Raw genomic sequence first — 20,206 nt, forward strand, 5'->3', positions numbered from 1 at the left:
GTGAAATAATGGTTTTTTCTAAGGCAACTCTGTACTTGTGGCATTCCTTTAGTCATGAACCCAAGTGCTCACATGAACCCAAGTGCTCACAAGAAGGAAGATATGGAAGACAAAGAAAGACTCAGAAGGGCAGAGTGTGGGTAATGAAGGCACTAAACTCATCTGTAGACCAGCACCTGAGAAGGATTTGGGACTCCATGGAAAGCCGTGCTAGTTTGTGCAGATAGAGCCCACATGGTCCCATACTGAATTTTAGCACTCATTCATATATCAAAGAAACTCAAAATGCATTAGCTCAATAATGCTTCTCAATGAATTTATATTTCAATGCCATTCCTTCAACAAACAACTAAAGATAACATGCACCTGGAAGAAATCACATGTGATGTGTTCTATCTCCTCACCTGAGATACGTTCTATCTACCTCATCTGTGACATGTTCTATCTCCTCACATGTGGCACATTCTATCTTGTCACCTGAGACGTGTTCTCTCTTTTCACCTGTGGTATGTTCAATATCCTCACCTGAGACAAGTTCTATCTATCTCACCAGCTGGAACTGACTGAACAGACACCACAGTAATGATGACATGAGGTCCAGAGAGGAAAGTGACTGCTCAGGTCTCGAAGCTGCTCAGTGGCTCAGATGGCTCAGACTACATAAGAGTCTCCCTGATAATGGTAGGATGAGACCTGTATGACCCATTTCAGACAGAAACAGATGGTGACTGTGGAACAGCTGGAATGAGTATGAGCATACAGACTATATTAGAGTCACAGGAAGAGAGATGTTAAGTGATGTATTTGCCAAATGTCCCATGATCATAGGAGGGAAGGAAAGAAAGCTCCAATTAGGAGGCAGATTCCTGGCTGTCCACTTAACAGGAGGAAGGCCCAGCATAGCAGAACAAGGGGCTGCTTTGCAGGACAGGTTACAAGGCAGTGGACAGTGGTTACCCATGAGACCTTCCATACAGAACCTAGGTGCAACCCAGCCCTGCCAAATCCTGGGTATAACTGCAAAGACATCACAGGTCCCTCTCAACCACAATTTCCCATCTTTAAAGTGAAGTTGATGAAACCTATCTTAAAATGAAGATCCTGGGGGAATTAAAAGCAAGGCTATGGCCATAAATCAGGAATCACAGCTCCAGGCTCCCAGTGAGCCTGACATAAGGTAAAGGTGGTGTCACCTTAAATTACATCACAGCCTCCTAACCTCTGCTTGGTGGCTAGAGCTGCTCACAACACCACACAAACATACTTCTCAGGACAGAGCCTGGCTAGTTAAAGCCTGGCATGCCTTGAGGAGGGAGGCAAAGGAGTGGAGAGTACACAACAAGCCAAGGGAGTTCCTTAGAAGACCTGGTAAGGAAGGGCATTATGGCCATGAACTGCAAGCCAGCTTTTTTCCCAACAGCAGTGAGCTCCAGAATTAAAGTCTGACTACTATTTTATCCTTCATGTTTCTGGAGAGCTAGACATTCCCAGAAACATACACACAGAGATAGAACAAACTAGCAATTGAGCCCTTTTTAATGACTCTGAAACCACAACCATGACAGGCTTCCCTGGCACTCACTTCACTTCCTGGTATACAGGTCTCCCTCCAACTCCCACTGGTCTCTTTGTTTTTCCTTAAACAGACAGTTCACTGTTAAAGGAACAAGGGGGAGGGGAGGGGGGAGCTGCTCTAGTATACTCTTTCCACTAGCAGAGTGTAGGAGTGCCTGCTACAGAGCCTGGAGGGGTTTGCACTCAAAGCCTTTCCCTCCTCTCAGCAAGAAGGTCCAGCACCACAGCTCTTCTGAAACCTTCTTAAGCATCCATCACATCCCTCTATGGTTCCAAAGCCACAGGCTTCTTCCATCCTTGGTGTGTAGTGGTCCCTCTTCTGCAAGTATTGAACATCCTTGTACCACCAACCAAGCATTCATCCCCATGATGCACACGCGTGCGCGCACACGCACACACACACACACGCACACGCACACACGCACACACACACACACACACACTTACCACAGACCTCAAAAATTTATACAGCTTCCCTTGACCCAACTAGGGAAAACCTCTGCAAATGAAATGGTTCAAGCTTTAGCTTGAAATGACTTGGCCCTGCAACACAAACTACAAAGAGATCCAGCTGAATAGCAAAGAGCAGGGATTTCATCCCACACTGCTATTCAGCAAGATGAGAAAGCGGTATGCTCTTTTCTCCTCATTACTCCCCATGATAAATGTGCTCCTCCTTAAACCCTTAGGGGAGGGAGAATGCCTGTCAGCTGAGCATTGCAGGAGGCAGAAATGCTTGCTGTATCTGCATCTGACCTCCTCCCTGCTCCTAAGAGGCACAGGGCCCAACAGGAAGAAAGCCAGGGCTTGCTGCCAAATGCAGACTCAAAAGGCACCAGCTCGAAGCCAAGTACTTTCCAGTCCTGGGAGAGCCAGACCAAAAACTGAGCTGATTCTCCAGGTGAGAGAGTGGTCTTACTGGACAGCACCATTCTGTGTGAAGGATGGAGAACGGGAGTGGTTTCTAGGCAGTCCCTCTAGGGCTTGCTGCCCTTCTATAGTGCCCACTCCTGGATAACCTGACAAAGAAGCACAAGCTACCCTAGTAAACACAGGGGAATGCCTGCTACGTGCTCGCGCAGAGCAAATAATGTGCAGTTCTTGAAATGTCTGCCTATATAGAGGTGTTCTCTGGTACTTACAAGTCCCTGAGGTTGTACAGGTTGCACGATTTTGTTTTGTTTTCTCCGCTTCACAAAAGGCCCTTTGAAAGGCTTGAGTCTTTAAGATTAAAGGAAGGAAAATATGATAAAACCAACAATTCTCTTTTGAGAGGATGAGCTGCAGCTGTCTCGCAACACGAGCTCAGCCTCTCTGAGCAGTGTGATAAGGGCCATTCTATTTACTCAACCCTCTGCTGTAGAAATATGCCCAGTTGTATAAACTCACTAAATAAACTGACTCTGTCTGACATTATGGGCCAGGGATTTTGAGCTAGGAGACCATACAGAAAACTGTCCATATTGTCACTACTATAAAAGGAAGACACAACAGATGTCCAGTGTAGGAGGAACAGCTTATCTATGCAAAGAAAATTATTAGAATATACCGAGATTACAGCTAAGAGCAGGACCAGCATTGAGGAGATTTTATTCAAAGCTTCCTAAGAGATGCACTACCACCTATTTTAACTAGAAAAGCATCTCAACTCTGACAGACTTGCCCTGTTTATGTGCTAAAACTGCTCAATTCCAGGAGACAAGGGTTGCACCTGTCTTTCTGATGTCAGAACTGGTCCAAGACAGAGGCATTCTATACTGCAGGTTTCCTTGTGGGTGATCCATCAAAAGTTTCACACAAATGGTCTCTAGGGCCTGATTCTTTCCAGACACATTAGAGCACTTTTGTAAACACTGGAGACTAAACACAAAACAAGAGATTCACAGAGACAATGTCACTTCTGACACACAGGAAAGAGGTAACCAACAACACAGACAGAGCTACCTAGCTCATATATGGATATGCGACATTAACAATTCTCAAGGAGGAGGATAACAGAAATGTGTGTGTGTGTGTGCGTGCGCGCATACACGCGCGCGCGCACACACACACACACACACACACACCCAGCTACTCACATTGTGGAGAATAATGATGCACACAAAAAAATGACTTCTGACCTCCTATTATAAAACAACAAGTCCCAACAGTGTGGATCAATATACCACACATGCGAAGCAGAAAGAAGCATCTGAGGTAGATGACAGATGCTCCCTGTGTGACGGAAGCTCTGGAGGAAACACAGAACTGCTGTGGACAAGGAAAGGAATACAACATTCCAGCAGGTACAACATACTTACAAAAGAAGAAGACAAAACAGCTAAAATCATACTCTTTCACATCAATATATGTTCTCTGGTTAACACCACTCCTATTCACCTGGTGATTGCAATAAATGCTTTGGGGAAAATGGGAGATTGTAAAGGGTGATACTGTGTCTTTTGTATAAAACGTGGATGTGTATATATTTCTATACAACTTGACTCATATACCTCTTCCCGTATAAACACAGAATGACACAGATAAATGGAAGCTAAGTTATTTTAACTGGTTTTTCAGGATGAATTCAGAATGATTATAATTACAGTTTCTCCTTTAAAATGAGGTTTTGTTCTTTAGTATTCATTGACTACTAGCTTGCTTCCCACACACAACCCATTATTTACCCTACAGTGGCTTGGCGCATCAATTATGGTAATAGTTTGTGAATAACGTTCACATTATGGAAAAATGAGCCTAGTTACTTAGCTCTCCCTCTGGAAAATTGTCACAAACATATGTATCATCTGTCTCTACTCAGAGTGCAGCAATTAGTAATTATAGCTGTATATACTTTTTTAAAGCAAAGGGGGAAAATAGACCTAAAATGTCATGTTTTCAAATGTTCTCAGGATGTTTTCTAAAATTATTTTGTTTGAACTCTAGTTGAAAAGAGAAATACAATCTGACAAAATTAAAATCATCACTAATAGCACAGTATAGAGAAACAGATGAAGCACCCCACAAGTGACATCTCCCCATCTAGCTCAACTGGAAAGGCACAGGTCTTGGCAGCATGCTGGGAGAAAGCAGGTATGTCTCAGTCATACCTCCTGCAGGACTGACACAGAACAGGGATCTTAAGAAAAATACTGCTCTCAAGAAGGTCACTGTGCACACAGGGAACTAGAAGCCTGTCAAAAACATTCTCTATGAAGTATAATGACAAAAGAAGATGGAAGTGAGATTCAGCCAGGGGTTCAGCTGGTGGTTCACTTCCTGAGTAGCCTCAATCGGCAGCTGAAGAGGACCACAGTTTCAAGCCAGCCCAGAAAAGTCCATGAGACTCCGTCTTCAAAATAACCAAAAAGCCAGACTAGAGGCCTGGGTCAAATGAGAGAACTCTGGCTGAGCAAGTGTGAATCCCTGAATATGATGAAAAACGGTTTAAATTAAAGAATGAATAAGATACAGAATTCCTAGGACAGGTTCCTGGGCTACACGGATGGAAGGAAACTGAGCCTTTGGGCCAACAAAAGCCACCCAAGGTCAACAGAGGCTGCAGAGTAAACAGTGACAATGAATAGTCAGAGGGGAAGGCAGGGCTAAAGCAGGATGATAGAGAGCTGATAGGCTGTGTTTTGACGGTCATCTGTGTAGATATTTGAATTTCCCAGGTCACATGCAGCTTGTTTCCCAGTTTGTAAGAACTACACGTTTGTAAGTGAGGAAAACAGGATTCCCTGGAGAGTTTTTGAGCCAAGTAAATTTATTCTGGCAGAAACTTGCAGTTTGTACCACCAACAAGTTCCCAATAGTCCCTTAAATATCAGGGCTTCTCTGTGACCAGGAACATAATAATTTCAAGGAAAAAAACACAAAAGGAACAATACACAGGTTTTTAGAGCAGGTTTTTCAGAGTAGATAAGGGAGATAGAATAGATACTGACTGGATCTGTCTGGTACCTATGCAGTACAGGTTCTCTTCCTCAGCCACTCTATAAGACTGGTCAAGTCACAGTCAGGAACTAGGCAAAACCGGGGACACCTGAATGTTACCATAGCTGTGAGGAGTTTCCTTTATCTAGATGGAGTATGAGAACCTGAAATTTAGAACAAGATGGCTCTGGTGTATAACACAAGACCATCTAGAATTCAGGCTCTCTCCAAATGACACTTCCTGTGGTGTCCAAGCAATCTTTCCCCTTCTTCCTTCTCCTTCTCTAATTCCATCCCTCCCTTCGCCTACTGGGCAGGGGAGGGACTGTTATTCCAGGTGCTCCTGAGACAAGGTCAAATCCAGTGGTTCTCAAAGCATAACCTCCAAAACAGCAGCATCTGAACAACTAAGACCTTGCTAACAATCTAAGTTCTCAGCCTCTTCCCAGGCCTATAAAATCAGGAACCTGGCGGAAAGGGGGACCTACCATCTGTCCAACAAGAACAGGTGGCTTCCATGCAGGTGCACTTTTGAAAACTGCTCAGGTACTACACCCTTCTAGTCACAAAGCAGGTAATGAGAAACAATTCTCAAAGGAGAGAAGGGTTCTCAGTGACTAGATTTCACAGCCCATGTCTCCAACACCTACCTTCTGTCTCTTTTCCACACTACAAAGTTTGTAGAAACTTTGGAAATGAGTGTGCCAGGCTGTGTTTTCAGCTCTGCCCACTACCCAAGTGTGTCAAACATGGCTCTGATGGGCGTATTTTCTGGAAAGCAGTACACATGAGCGCCCAACAGCCCACCACTTCATTCTTGTGGCCACAGAAGCAAGAACTGATTGACCTTCCAGAGTAGAGAGCCACAGACTATCCATAAAAGGCCCAATAGTAACTACTTTAGTAGTTACTATCTTTAGTAGTAACTATCACAATTACTCATCCATGCACTATTGCACTGTAAGATTAGCCACACACATAATATGTATGTGTATGTATATGTATAGATATAATACAACAAGATATAGCAATCTTCCAAACAACCTTTCATTTTACAAGAGTGGACAGCAGCGTGGGTGGCCAGTGGGCTGTGGTATGCCCACTCCTGCTGCAGCAGATAGTCACAAGGCATGGCTATTCTGTGAAGAAATAATTTGAACAAAGGGTAAAAACCAGACCCGATGCTTACTAAGTTCATCCATGGTTCCCATGCTTCCTATTTTTGCTTTTTCTTAAGAGCCCCATTCTCCAGAATTGTTTCAGACACTGACTTTAGTTGGCTACTACTTCAGACAGAAGAAGGGCTGTGAGGGATGCAGTGTGCTGAAATCCAGCCCAGAGCACATCTGTCAAGCCATGTGCCCTAGTGTGTGGCCCTAGTGTGTGGCTCTTGGCCACACAAACAGGAGTATCATCTGCACAAAGAGACCACTCAGCAAACCACGTGACCATGGAACTAGATCCACCAACAAGGGCTGATCAGTTGTCTGTACCTGACCCCTCCTTCTTTCTGCACTAATCTTTAGCATGTCCTTGTCTGGATCCCCAGGTAGCACTAACAGCTGAAGTCCTCCACACCAGAACCCCAGAAGCAGGCTCCACTGGTTTTGATACGGAAACTTTCTGTGTGTGTGTGTGTGTGTGTGTGTGTGTGTGCGCGCACGCGTGTACTTGTAAAGGAACAACGAGAATGCACTGCCTGTGGTAAGACACCACATGCTGAAATGCTTTCAGCTCTATGTAGATGTATCTAAGCACAAGAGTGCAGAGGGTGCAGTGGATCTGAAATGTGTATTTGTGATTATGTATACTTGGCTATGGTTTAAGCTATATTTCTAACAGTATGAGCTGGAACAAATAAAAAGGTTTGAAAGCTCTACCAAGGCAGAAAGAATGGTGGGGGTGGGGAGACAGGGGAGGTCCCCTGGTCAGGGTTAGCACACTTCCTGTGGTCTGAAGGTAGAATGCAGAAGGAGAAAGGCTCGGTGGCAGCCAGGGCTTGATGAGATTTACATTTGAATGCCAGGCCCATCTGTTTCAAGGGAGTCATTTAGGGAAGGTGCTTTTGTTCTTTCCCTAAGAAGACATTTATCTTATGAGGTGGCCTTAGTGCTACTAGAAACCAGGAAGTCCCTGGAGATGCCCACACTCAGTGTGTGTGGGTGTCAGAGGACCAGTTAACCCTACACATCACAAGCAGCCAAGGTTGCTAAGGAAGCTTAAAAACAAAAAGTACCCTGGCAGGGTGGCTCAGCCCTGTAATCCTAGCTACTCTGGAGGCTGAGATCTGAGGATCATGATAAGAGCCAGCCTGGGCAGGAAAGTCCCTGAGACTCTATAATATCCTGTTAACCACTAAAAAGCCTGAGCTGTGGCTCAAGTGGTAGAACACTATTATTGAGCACAAAAGCTCAGGAATAGCACCGAGGCCCCTTAGGTTAAGTCCCAGGACTGGCAGGCAGGCACACTTGTGCACACACACATACCCTGCAAAAGAACAAGAAGTACTACCACAGCACACAGTCTGAGGAAGCTAGCAGAGGAGCTGAGGCTCTGGCAGGTCTGTAAGATGACTTGTCCTCCCCATCACTCTTCACCATACAGACACACCCGATGAGGCTCCAAAAAATGTCAGCAAAAGAAATAGAGCAATGAAATACTATTTGATAAACAGCTTCTCCTAATCTCCAGCTTCCTCTAACGCAGCTCTCATAATTCATGAAGACAGCCTAAGCAATTTGTAAACAATATGCAAAATGTATTTACTTGGAACAATTAGCAACTGATCTATCTGGAAGCAATACCTGGTGGTTGAAGCCATCTGGATGCACTCCTCCAGTCAATCCTATAAATGCATTTGGTTTATCCAAATGGTAAATTAGTTGTGACAATCCTAATGAAAGACCCCAGCCCGTGCTTGCCCACTAGGTACCCCAAGAAAATTGCTGCCCCTTACCCTGCATACTAAGGGGGTGGTGGGGCAGGATAAGTGCAGGCCGCTAACCAGGAAACGAAACCTCGAGCCTCTGAGTCACCGCCTGCAGACCCTAGCCTGACCCTAGTACATGCCTTAAAGCCAGACATTCCTAGAAAATAGCCGACCCACCTGTCCCTTCCTGTAAAACTTAACCCTAATGGCAGGGTAGGGCAGGATGTAATAAATCACTTGTCAAAATTAGGGAACAAACAGTTTCGGTGCATAACGACCCGCACAGACTTGTCCGGGCAAGTACCGACACGTCAGCTTTCCCCCCAACCCCACCTACCCCATCTGGCTAGCTTAACCTGACCAATCCTCACCCTGAGCGTAATTTGAAATTAACCAATCATCCCCCTGTAACCACGCATCTCGCTTCTGTAACCTCGCTTCTGCTGTCCATAAAAAGAGGGTGCTTTCAAGCACTCGGCGCGCAAGTCTTCCGACAGACTTTGTCGCCCCGGGTACCCGTGTAACCGGTTCTCAGACACTTGACCCGAACCTTGTGGATCTCGTGGTTGAGTGCACCTGGGAGCCGAGGCATGCCCGAATAAACCTCTTGCTGATTGCATCCGCACAAGTGGTCTCGTTGTTCCTTGGGGAAGGGTCTCTTCTGATTGAAGGACACCCCAAGTCTTCGGGGGTCTTTCATCTGGGGGCTCGTCCGGGATAGAGACCCCCACCCAGGGACCACCGACCCATTTCCGGGAGGTAAGCTGGCCAGCGTCTGTGTGTTGTCTGCGTGTTGTCTGTAGCTAAGTTATGTTGTCAATTACTGTGCGCTTGCGAATCTGGTGAGTTCGGCCGTACTCGTCTGTATCTGGCGGGCCCGTGGAGGAGCTGACGAGCTCGTACTCCCGACCGCAACCCCCAGGAGACGTCTTGGGGGTGTCCGGAGCCTGAAACAGTGGCTCATCCGGAGCCTGAAACAGTGGCTCATCCGGAGCCTGAAACAGTGGCTCATCCGGAGCCTGAAACAGTGGCTCATCCGGAGCCTGAAACAGTGGCTCATCCGGAGCCTGAAACAGTGGCTCATCCGAGGGCCTGAAAAAGTGGCCCATCTGGAACCCGGTCCTTTTGGACGCGTGGTTCGTCTGGGAGACGAGAGATCCGGACTCTCAATAAAGTCTCCATCTGGTTTTGCTTTCGGTTTGTTGGCAAAAACGCGCAGCGAAGCTAAGTGTTGTCTGTGTTCATCTTTTATTTGTGTTTGTTAAAATTTTTTTAGCATGGGACAGACTGTCACAACCCCCCTTAGCCTTACTTTACAGCACTGGAAGGACAGCCCGAGCCTAGATTGTCAGGTTTTAGGAACTTGCTTGTTTGTCAATTATGAAATTGCCACTGACCACCTGTGAGTGGCCCCAGTTAGATCTCAGCCTTGGGCCTTGGCTCAGGGGGTCTGAGCGTGGGGGAGAACCTGCCAGTCTGAGGGGACGGCCGCTAGGGATTTTTCTTTTCCCTTGCCCCAGATGACTGGGAATTCTCCTCCGCCTTGGAAGGCCCCTGGGTCAACGTCTGCAGAAAAAAAAAAAAAAAAGAAAAATCCTCCGGAGGTAAATAGGGGGTTTGAGTCCCCTGGTAAGTAAATGGTGGTGAGATGTTGCCCCATTCACTGAGACTTGATTTTGTCTTTGTGGCCACTTGGTTGTATTGTTAACTTTAGTGTGTGTTTGTTTTATGTTTTCTGGGGTAGGAAAGTTCTGGGTGAGTGTGACAGGCTCAATCAGCAGCCTCTGGATTCAGCTTGCTGAGTGAGAACAGCACAGAGTTCCAGTAGGGATAAACTGGGGCTCATTAGTCCCCAACTCAGCCTTCAGTTTTTGTCTAGTTTTGTTTTAGAATTGGTATCAGTTTTAAATGTGGATCCTTGGTTTTTGTGTTTATCTGTGTTTTTGTTATTTAGTTAAACATCTCTGGGGGAATAAAAGTTCCAGCTGGGCTGGGTCACAGACCTGCTACGCCCACCCTCCCTGTGAGGCATGGAAGGTTACTGGGCTAGTTTGGTTCCCTTCAAGCCTCAGGCTGCATTTTTCTCCTTGTGCAGGCTGCTAGCAGGGAGGGTGTAAAAGGCTGTGTGTCTGGTTTGGACTTTTTCAACTAGTCCTGACAATGTAAAAATCTGGCCAGTTTAGTTTTAGGTGACCCCCTCCCCCAGCCCTCCTCCTACAGAAGGGATTCAAAAGACTAATTAGTGAATTGCCTTGCTAGATAAGCAAGCTCTGGGAAAATAAAGCCCAACAAAGGTACCTAGTTAAAAAGAAATACTGTCTTAAATTTTTGTTTAAGAACTTTAAAAGGTGTACGTACGACTGATTTTGATTTTTGCGCGCTTTAAGATCTGTGTGAGTGCTTTGTGTGTGTCTGTGAACATGTTCAAAGATAAGAATTGTCAGCATGCTGTAACAATTGGGTGAGTTTAAATTTAAAATTCAAAAGGTTATGAGGTTTGGACATTACCAAAGATTTTAAAAAAATCTTCACATTGTTTTAAATGGCTTTGTAAAGATTCTTTAACTTGCAAATTAGAAAATCTGGTATTTTAAAAGACTAATGTTTTAAAATGCATAAGACTGTTTATTCTGTAATCAAGTTATCTGGCTTAACAAAAATGCATTGGCTGTTTGGGATCTAATTCCCTTGGCTAAAATTTGGGGATAAATATTAAAAATTTAAATGTAAAGGTTAGTTTAACACTGCCAAAGATGTTACCTGTTCTGTCTGTCTAAAACTGTATTTCATTCGAGAACCAAGAGAAGAGATGGAGAAAAGAAACCAACAGAAGACCTATCTTTAGGGGTAAGGGGTGAACAAGCAGAAGTGCAGTTCAGCTGGCCATGCATGGTGGGACAGGCCCTGGGAAGAGTCCACGCAGGGTGAAAGAGGGCAAGCTGGCACAAACGCAGTTCATCTAACCCTAAAGAGTCAGATTGGGTGTGCCCATTCCATAGAAGGGGCCGAACGGCCCATCTTTGTTCTCTCTTTTCTCTGCAGTCAGACACTGAAAACATGATGGTTAAAATAAGTGATGTGATGACCTGATTAGTATTGCTAAAACTTCCCCTTGGATGTGTTAACATTAAAATTAGAAAGGCCTTAAAAAGAGGGCCAAAAGGTTATTTGTATAATGTGGCTTACTTTCAATTATGTTCTACAATTAGGATGTTTTTAAAAGTTATAAAGATGTTAAGTCTAGCTTTGTGGTATAGTAAAGGTGACTGTAATTCCTACATTAAAAAAAAAAAAATTGTCATTTAAGTGTAAAAGTTTTAATGTGTAAAAACAAGCAGCCAAGAGACAATGAGTAACACTTGGTCTCAAGATTTCAAGAGGTTTTTTAAAATGCAAATAAAACCTAAAGTATATTAAAAAAAGATTAGTGGGAAACTTTAAAAAAAAATTAAAAAAATGAATTTTTTGGATATAAAGTTTAAATGTAAAATTGTTCTTGACATTGGTCTCAATGTGCACAAAGGGAAAAATTAAAATTACCAAAATAATTGCTATTCTAGCTTGCTCTTATAGGTTTTTTTTAAGTTTCCAGCAAGCCCAGAGCAAAGCACAGAGGATTCTTACAAGTTTGTCAGATGTAACTTTGACTCTGAATAAGTTTCAGGTAAGAGCATGCTTAAAAGCTACTTCTATGTTGACCACCTTGTTGCTTTTAATTGGAGTAAAGTGGCCTTTTATAAGACGCATTGATCTGCAAACTGGTTCGAAGCCAGCCCGGGCAGAAAAAGGTCCCTGTGAGACTGTCACCTCTATTCAGCCAGCAGAGTACTAGCCCTGGACTAAAGAGTCAGGGGACAGTACTCAAGCGCCAAGCTCGAGACTCATAGTGGCAGAGTACTAGCCCTGGACTGAAGAGTTAGGGGACAGCATTCAAGCCCTGAGTCTGGGACTCAAAGTGGCAGAGTGCTAGCCTTGAGCTGTAGAGCTGAGGGACAGTGCTCAGGCCCTGAGTTCGAGTCCAGCGACCAGCTAAAGGGAAATGCCAATGAGGCATTTATCCCAATGTGGAGAAGACACTCCTGGGACAAAAGCAATGGAGGAGCATCCAGAGGCAGTAAGCCACTGCTTGGATGGCAGAAATGTCAGATCCTAGTGTCATTTGTGCGTGGCCTTTCAAAACTGGTCAGAGCCGGGAGGTCATAGGAAGAAAGTTTGGAAGCATGCCTAATGTTCATGACTACCTTGTAAGGGACAGGAACTTGCCAGTCCTCTGTGATAGTAAAAAGCTAATGTTATAAAATGTGGGGGATAGTTTAAATCTCAACCCCTTTATGTGCCAAAAAGCTTTAATTGATTGGCTGACACTAGTTACATGAAGTTCATTTGCTCAGGAAAAAGTTTGCAAACCTGAGTGTGTTTCTATTGATATCTGTCTAAAGGCCTGCAAAGGTAACTTAGGCATCTTAGGCATTGTTGAGATCACATTCCTAAGCCATCTAGGAAGATGCTTTTGCAAACCAGAGTGCTAAACAAGCTACACTACTGCTGTAGCCGGAGAAAAGGTCTGTACAGTTGTCAAAGGTTAAATATTGTTCTTAATGACATCTAACCCTGATGGCCTCTTTATAAAATAGGCTAAGGTTATAGGTTCCTGGTTAGGTAGTCAACGCCCCTGAAGTCAGCTTGAAGAAGTTACAGAAGATTGACCTTCGCCCTTCTACCCCCATTTTAAGATCAAGGGTCCAGAGTCAGTTTTGAAAAAAATGAGGCAAAATAGATAAAATAATTTTTTAAAGGCATAAAAAAAAAAAATAGTGCTAACAGTTGTTGATATGCAAGGTGTGGAGACTGCATCTGTCAGAAATGGTTACAAGACTAAACCTTCTGAGCCTTCTGTGTCCATTTACAAAAATATCTCGTTAGTAAAAAAGTTGTGATTTTGGTAAATTGTCCTGGGCTATTGTTTAATGATCTTAAAAACCAGCAGGATCAAAGCCTGCCAAGCCTATGCAATGTATCCTTAACCAGTCTGTGTAGGAATTTACAGCCCAGCATGAGGTGTGACAGTCCCTTGGAGCCACTGAGAGATCCTGCTGCTGCTGCTGCTGAGTTCAACGACTGCCTGACAGCCACCTGGAGAAACTCCTGCCTAAAGATTCCATCACCTGAGTCTGCTTCCTGGTTGACTGCTGCTAAATCTAAGATCTTGTGGGACATTCTTTTGGGTGATATCCAAAAACCCTCTCTTCCCACAGTGGATATTGGGGACAAGGATATCACTGGCTTGCTTGCCAGTGCATAGTGACTGAAAATCCACTCTATGGTCACAGCCTAGTTTGGCTCTGGTATGGTAATAACCTGAGTGTGTTATCAATGGAGGTAATACTCTTAGCCTTAAAATCTAGCAAGCTTCTACATCACAGTGGTGCCTTAAGGCTGTTCTAAGATAAAGGTTCCGCAAGCAAAAGGAAAATTGTGCAGTTTTAAACTACAGCTACAAAGATGCTCAGGGATTGTAAAGAAAGAGGGTGGTAAAGAAAGCCTTGAAAAAGGGATTGTAAAAAAGGTAGTAAAAAAAGCCTTGGAAAAGAAATTGGGGAAAAAATTAATATCCACTTTGGATAAGAAAGGATTTAAAAAGTAAAAATTGTCTTTAAAGAAGACAAACCTCAGAAAGTTTAAGTATGTAGCAAATGGTATGAGTATGTCTTAAAATTGGAGCTTACAAGTACAGCTGGTACAAAGGATCATGGAACAAGTCCCCATGGTTCGCTACCCTGTTATCCTCCCTAATGGGACCACTAATACTATTAATGCTAATTCTTACCTTAGGTCCCTGCATTATAAATCGCCTGATACAATTTGTAAAAGACCGACTATCGGTCGTACAGGCCCTAGTACTAACCCAACAATATCATCAGCTTAAATTAACGGAGGAAACGTCAGGTGAATGAAGGATTTCATTCAGGCAAAAGGAAATGGGGGAATGAAAGACCCCAGCCCGTGCTTGCCCACTAGGTACCCCAAGAAAATTGCTGCCCCTTACCCTGCATACCTAAGGGGGTGGTGGGGCAGGATAAGTGCAGGCCGCTAACCAGGAAACGAAACCTCGAGCCTCTGAGTCACCGCCTGCAGACCCTAGCCTGACCCTAGTACATGCCTTAAAGCCAGACATTCCTAGAAAATAGCCGACCCACCTGTCCCTTCCTGTAAAACTTAACCCTAATGGCAGGGTAGGGCAGGATGTAATAAATCACTTGTCAAAATTAGGGAACAAACAGTTTCGGTGCATAACGACCAGCACAGACTTGTCCGGGCAAGTACCGACACGTCAGCTTTCCCCCCAACCCCACCTACCCCATCTGGCTAGCTTAACCTGACCAATCCTCACCCTGAGCGTAATTTGAAATTAACCAATCATCCCCCTGTAACCACGCATCTCGCTTCTGTAACCTCGCTTCTGCTGTCCATAAAAAGAGGGTGCTTTCAAGCACTCGGCGCGCAAGTCTTCCGACAGACTTTGTCGCCCCGGGTACCCGTGTAACCGGTTCTCAGACACTTGACCCGAACCTTGTGGATCTCGTGGTTGAGTGCACCTGGGAGCCGAGGCATGCCCGAATAAACCTCTTGCTGATTGCATCCGCACAAGTGGTCTCGTTGTTCCTTGGGGAAGGGTCTCTTCTGATTGAAGGACACCCCAAGTCTTCGGGGGTCTTTCACTAAAATATTAGATACCAACATTCATCTTTCCTTGGTGCAGGCTTAAGGCCATAGTGCCAGTAATGATTGAAGTGGGATCATTTTATTTTCTTAAATTGCCTAAAAAGTGAAGGCTCTAGACCTCAGTGGCCTGCTGACAAGCTTTGTGACTTTGAGTAAAACAAATCTCGTCTAAGCTTCTCTTTTCACATCTAAAAATAATAAACTGTCCCTTAAAATACAACTCCCATAGCAGGCACTCACTGAAGGCCAACACAGTTGTTAAGACCTTCTCAAGACCCTCCCAGCCAGTGCTCTCAGTTCCCTGATCTGTCTGGAAAGCTAGAGAAAGAACAAAACTCAAGAATGGTGGTATTTTCTACAAGCAAAACAAAAAAACCTACTGAAAAGAAACTCTAATGGCTTAGACACACAGAGGCCTAATACTTAGGCCTGCAGTTTCCACCCAAGCTGGACATCCTTGCAATGAACACTAAAGTCGGAAGGCAAGGGTTCCCCCAGATGTTGGAGAGTACTCCAGCTGCTAAGCACAACCTGTTTGCAATTTTCCACTCAACCACCAGAATGAAAATGCAGACCTTCAGGAAAACAGGCCCTTAAACTTCCTCCCGACTGCTGTTAGTGGTTTCTTTAATCTTTTAAGCTCTTGGGCTTAATACAGCAGCTGCCATCAAGAGTACTTATTGTTGCTGAGGGTAGGAGGAAAGAAAAAGAAACAAAACCCTCAAGCTTCAGAAACAGATTTCTCTTCTACCAGAATCCAGGCTAAATGAGAGGAAGAGGCACAAGGATAACAGACATTAGAAACCAAATCATGTCCTGGGTGCAGAGGAACTTGAAAAGGCCATGATAGACTCTAGAATGCTACAGCATCAATTCTTCCCCTCCCCTTCCTTCCATAACTCCAACTACCATCCTTTCAGGACAAACTCTCCCAAGAAACTCTCATCTAACTATATGAGGTATTCCAGGGGCTGAGACCAGAAGACTACAAATCCAAAACCAGCAGGCTACAAAGCATGTCACTGTCACAAAAGAAAAAAAATGTAAAAGTAAGGATTCATTTAAATAAAACACATTGTTTTCTACAAAATAGCAATAACTTAGAAGAGGGAAGAGAATATTCAAAATAAAAACATTCTTATAAGGTCTGATCCTGGATAGGGAACAGACTCCACCCTCCTCGCAGCAAAGTCTCCACCCAGTACCTGCATTATGTAGGCAACTGGCACACCTGGAAGAGATCACATCTGCATTAGCTGAGGTCACGTCTGAAATTGATGTGATCACACCATTCTCCACCCATACCCTAGATAAGGCCTAGCCCAGGCCCAGATACTCTTTCTCAGCTCTTTCCCAGCTCTTTCTTTCTCAGCTCTTTCCTTCTCAGCTCTTTCCCAGCTCTCTTAGCTCTTTCCCAGCTCTGTCCCAGGTCTTTCCCAGCTGCATGGAGTGCCAACCGGGCCTGGTGCCAGCCAGAACAATGAATAAACCTACCCCTTACCTGAATACCACGTGCGTGGTGTGATTCTTACTTGGGTACCTCTTTTTAAAAACCTAACAGTTCTCAAACATCATAGTTATATAACCTGTGAAAAGGGGGAATTTTTAAATCCCCCAACAACAAATCTTCAAAGAAACAACTGCCCAATAAATAAGTGGGCTAAAGACTTAAAGAAAAACTTCTCTGAAGAGGAAAGAAGGATGGCCAATAGACACATGAAGAAATGATCAACCTCCTTAGCCATAAAAGAAAATGCAAATCAAAACAACATTGAGATACCACCTGACCCCAGTTAGAATAGCTATAATCAAGAACTCTAATAACAAGCCGGGCGCTGGTGGCTCACGCCTGTAATCCTAGCTACTCAGGAGGCTGAGATCTGAGGATCGCGGTTCAAAGCCAGCCCGGGCAGGAGAGATCGTGAGACTCCGATCTTCAATAAATCACCAGAAAACCGGAAGTGGCGCTGTAGTTCAAGTGGTAGAGCGCTCGCCTTAAGCTGAAGAGCTGAGGGACAGCGCCCAGGCCCAGAGTTCAAGCCCCACGGCCGACAAAAAAAAAAAAAAAAAAAGAACTCTAATAACAGATGCTGGAGGGGATGTGGACAGAAGGGAACCCTACTGAATTTTTGGTGAGAGTGTAAACTTGTTCAACCACTTTGGAAAGCAGTATGGAGGTTCCTCAAAAGACTCCACATAGAGCTTCCCTATGACCTAGCAATCCCACTTTTGGTCATTTAACCAAATGATCACAAACAAGACCACACTAAAGCTACCAGCACGACTATGTTTATTGCAGCTTTATTTACCATAGCTAAGATATGGAACCAACCCAGATGCTCCTCAGTAGATGAATGGATCAAGAAAATGTGGTATATACACACAATGGAATTCTATGCCTCCATCAGAAAGAATGACATTGCCCCATTTGTTAGGCAATGGAAAGACTTGGAAAAAATGACATTAAGTGAAGTAAGCCAGGCCCAAAGAAACATAGATCCCATGATTTCCCTTATTTGCAATAACTAGTGTATGTCTGAGTCAAGCAGAAAAGGTCAGATAAGTTGATGTTAGGGAAATGAACCCTAAGGTATGTATTCAAATGTTTTTTTCTTTCATGAGATTGTTTCTAACACATTTATAAGATGATTTCTTTATTGCTTTGTATGTCCCTCCCCCATGGTATAACTGTTTTCACTGTATTTGATGTTGTTATAATTTGTGGAGGGGAAGGGAAAAAACAAATCGTTTAAATAGGGATACATTGCAACAATGAGATGTACAAGTTATTATGTTGAAAAACAAACTTTACAACTTTGGTGTGGGGGGATGGGGGAGGATGGGGGGAGGGGTGGGGGAGGGGGGATAGGAAAGGGAAACAAAGGAGGAGGCAACAATGCTTGATAAGAAATGTACTCATTACCTTGCCATGTAATCGCAACCCCTCTGTACGGTATTTTCACAATAAAAAAATTTAAAAAAAAGAAAATTTCAAACTAACCAATTAAGCAAAGTTGGAGAAAACACACACACACACACACACACACACACACATACACACACACACACACACACACACAATCAATCAATCAATCAATCAATCTAAGAAAACTAGTAGCATTTTATATACCAATAATTAACTTGCTGAAAAAGAAATCAAGAAAGAAATCTCACATTAGCTATAAAATGTCAGAAAATGCCATAAAATACCAAAGAATAAATTTAAGCAAGGATGTGATAGACCTGTACAACAACTTAAAACATGGATGAAAGAAATTGAAGAAGAGCCAAAATGTGGCAGGACCTCCTACATGCATGGATTGGAAAAATCAACATTTTTCAAATATCCACATCACTACTGTGGTTTGGGAAATGGTCTCCCAAGGGTTTATGTACCAAGGGATTGGTTGCTTCCAGAGCATAGCTATGGGGATTGTAGAATCATCTGGAGGTAGGGCCTAGTGACCAGATCTTTGGTCATTGGAGATACACCCCTGTAGGAAACTAAGGGATACCTGGATCTTCTTTTCTCCCTTCTTTGCTTCCTAGCTGAAAAGGTGATTTTGCTTCTCTTCATGCTTCCACAATGAGTAGCTGCCTCCCCAGAGACAGAATACTAAGACCATTCAATCACATACTTGAGACTTCAGAACTATGAGCCAAAATAAACCTTTCATCTTTATAAGTTCATTTTATCAGGTATAATGTTACAGGACTGGAAAGCTGACTGATCCAAACCCCATCAACATACCAATGGCAATCTTAAAATTCATGTGGAAGCTTGAAAGAGCCTGAAGAGCCAAAGTTTTCACACAAAAGAACAAAACTGGAGACATCACAGTATCTCATCTCAGTCACAGGGTACTAGGATAAAACCAACACACAGACCAAACAAATGAACTAGAGTTCCAGATATAAACTCTTGCACGTGCAGCCAGCTGATACTCAAACAAGGCAGGCTTCAAATACCCACTTATAGAAAGAAGAACCTCCTCAATAAATGATGCTGAGAAAACTGATGTCCACACACATAAGGTTCGAAACACCCTTGTCACTCACTTTAAATGGATAAAAGACCTAAATGGAACTCTGAAATGGCTAGAAGAAAACATGGAAGAAAGACTCTAAGATGTTGATATAAGCAATGACCTTGTAATAGGACCGCCAAAGGCAACAAAAGCAAAAATATAGACAAATGGGATTACATCAAACTAAGAAGCTTCTCTATAACAAAAGAAGCAATCAACAGAGCAGAGAAAAACCTTACAGAGAGAAAGTAAATACCTTCAAACTATTCATCTGACAAGGGATTAACGACCAGAATGTATAAATGAGCAAAATCCAACAGCAAAAAACAAATAATCCATTTAAAAATCAGCAAAGAATCTGAATAGACATTTCTCAAAAAAGAGATAAAAACAGCCAACAAATAGGTGGAAAAAATGTCTAACATGGCTAGCAATCAGAGAAATGCAAATCAAAACCAGAAAGGGATATCATCTCACCATAGTAAAATCTGCTATTATCATAAGCAAAAATAAAATGCTGGCAAAAGTGAGAAGCAATGGGAAACACTTACATAGGAAAATAGCACAGTCATCTTCAACAGACTGTGCCTGAATTTTTTTAAAAAATTCCAAGTAAAAAGAAAAGTAATTCTTCAGTAATGAATGGCAGTCCTCCCCAATTGCCCAGACTTTGCTGGTATCTGGGAGGAACTCCTGAGTGTGCTGACAGACTGCACCCCATAAACTCTCTGAATCTGGGATTACAATGGTATCCTGGTAACTCAGCCAGGGCTGGGCATTTGGTACCGGCATTTGGCTCTTCTAGTACCATTTTTGTATCTTTAAATGAAGAAGTATGGGTGTCATAAAAATGTTGAAAAGACAAAGTAAACATCACACATATAAATGCACACTTTTACACTTTCTTCAACAGTTTTATGAGAAGGAAAAAGAGAAATGTTACCGCTGAAGGAGAAAATTCCATAAAAAGCTTCAGTCCTTGGAAATACAAAATTGTGATAAAGGTACAGAAAAAGCAATTTACCAGTAATAC

The 20,206-nt window shown here is 43.5% G+C and overlaps 1 protein-coding gene across 4 annotated transcripts in view; it reads right to left on the reverse strand.

Annotated features, from left to right (window-relative positions):
- Auts2 (activator of transcription and developmental regulator AUTS2) overlaps window positions 1-20,206 on the reverse strand; it is an 834,018-nt gene that overhangs the window by 516,227 nt on the left and 297,585 nt on the right. The gene's annotated exons all lie outside the window — the stretch shown is intronic.

The sequence above is a fragment of the Dipodomys spectabilis genome, unplaced genomic scaffold (genome assembly GCF_019054845.1).
Source record: "Dipodomys spectabilis isolate Male_0828 unplaced genomic scaffold, ASM1905484v1 ptg000112l, whole genome shotgun sequence".
Taxonomy (NCBI): Eukaryota; Metazoa; Chordata; class Mammalia; order Rodentia; family Heteromyidae; genus Dipodomys; species Dipodomys spectabilis.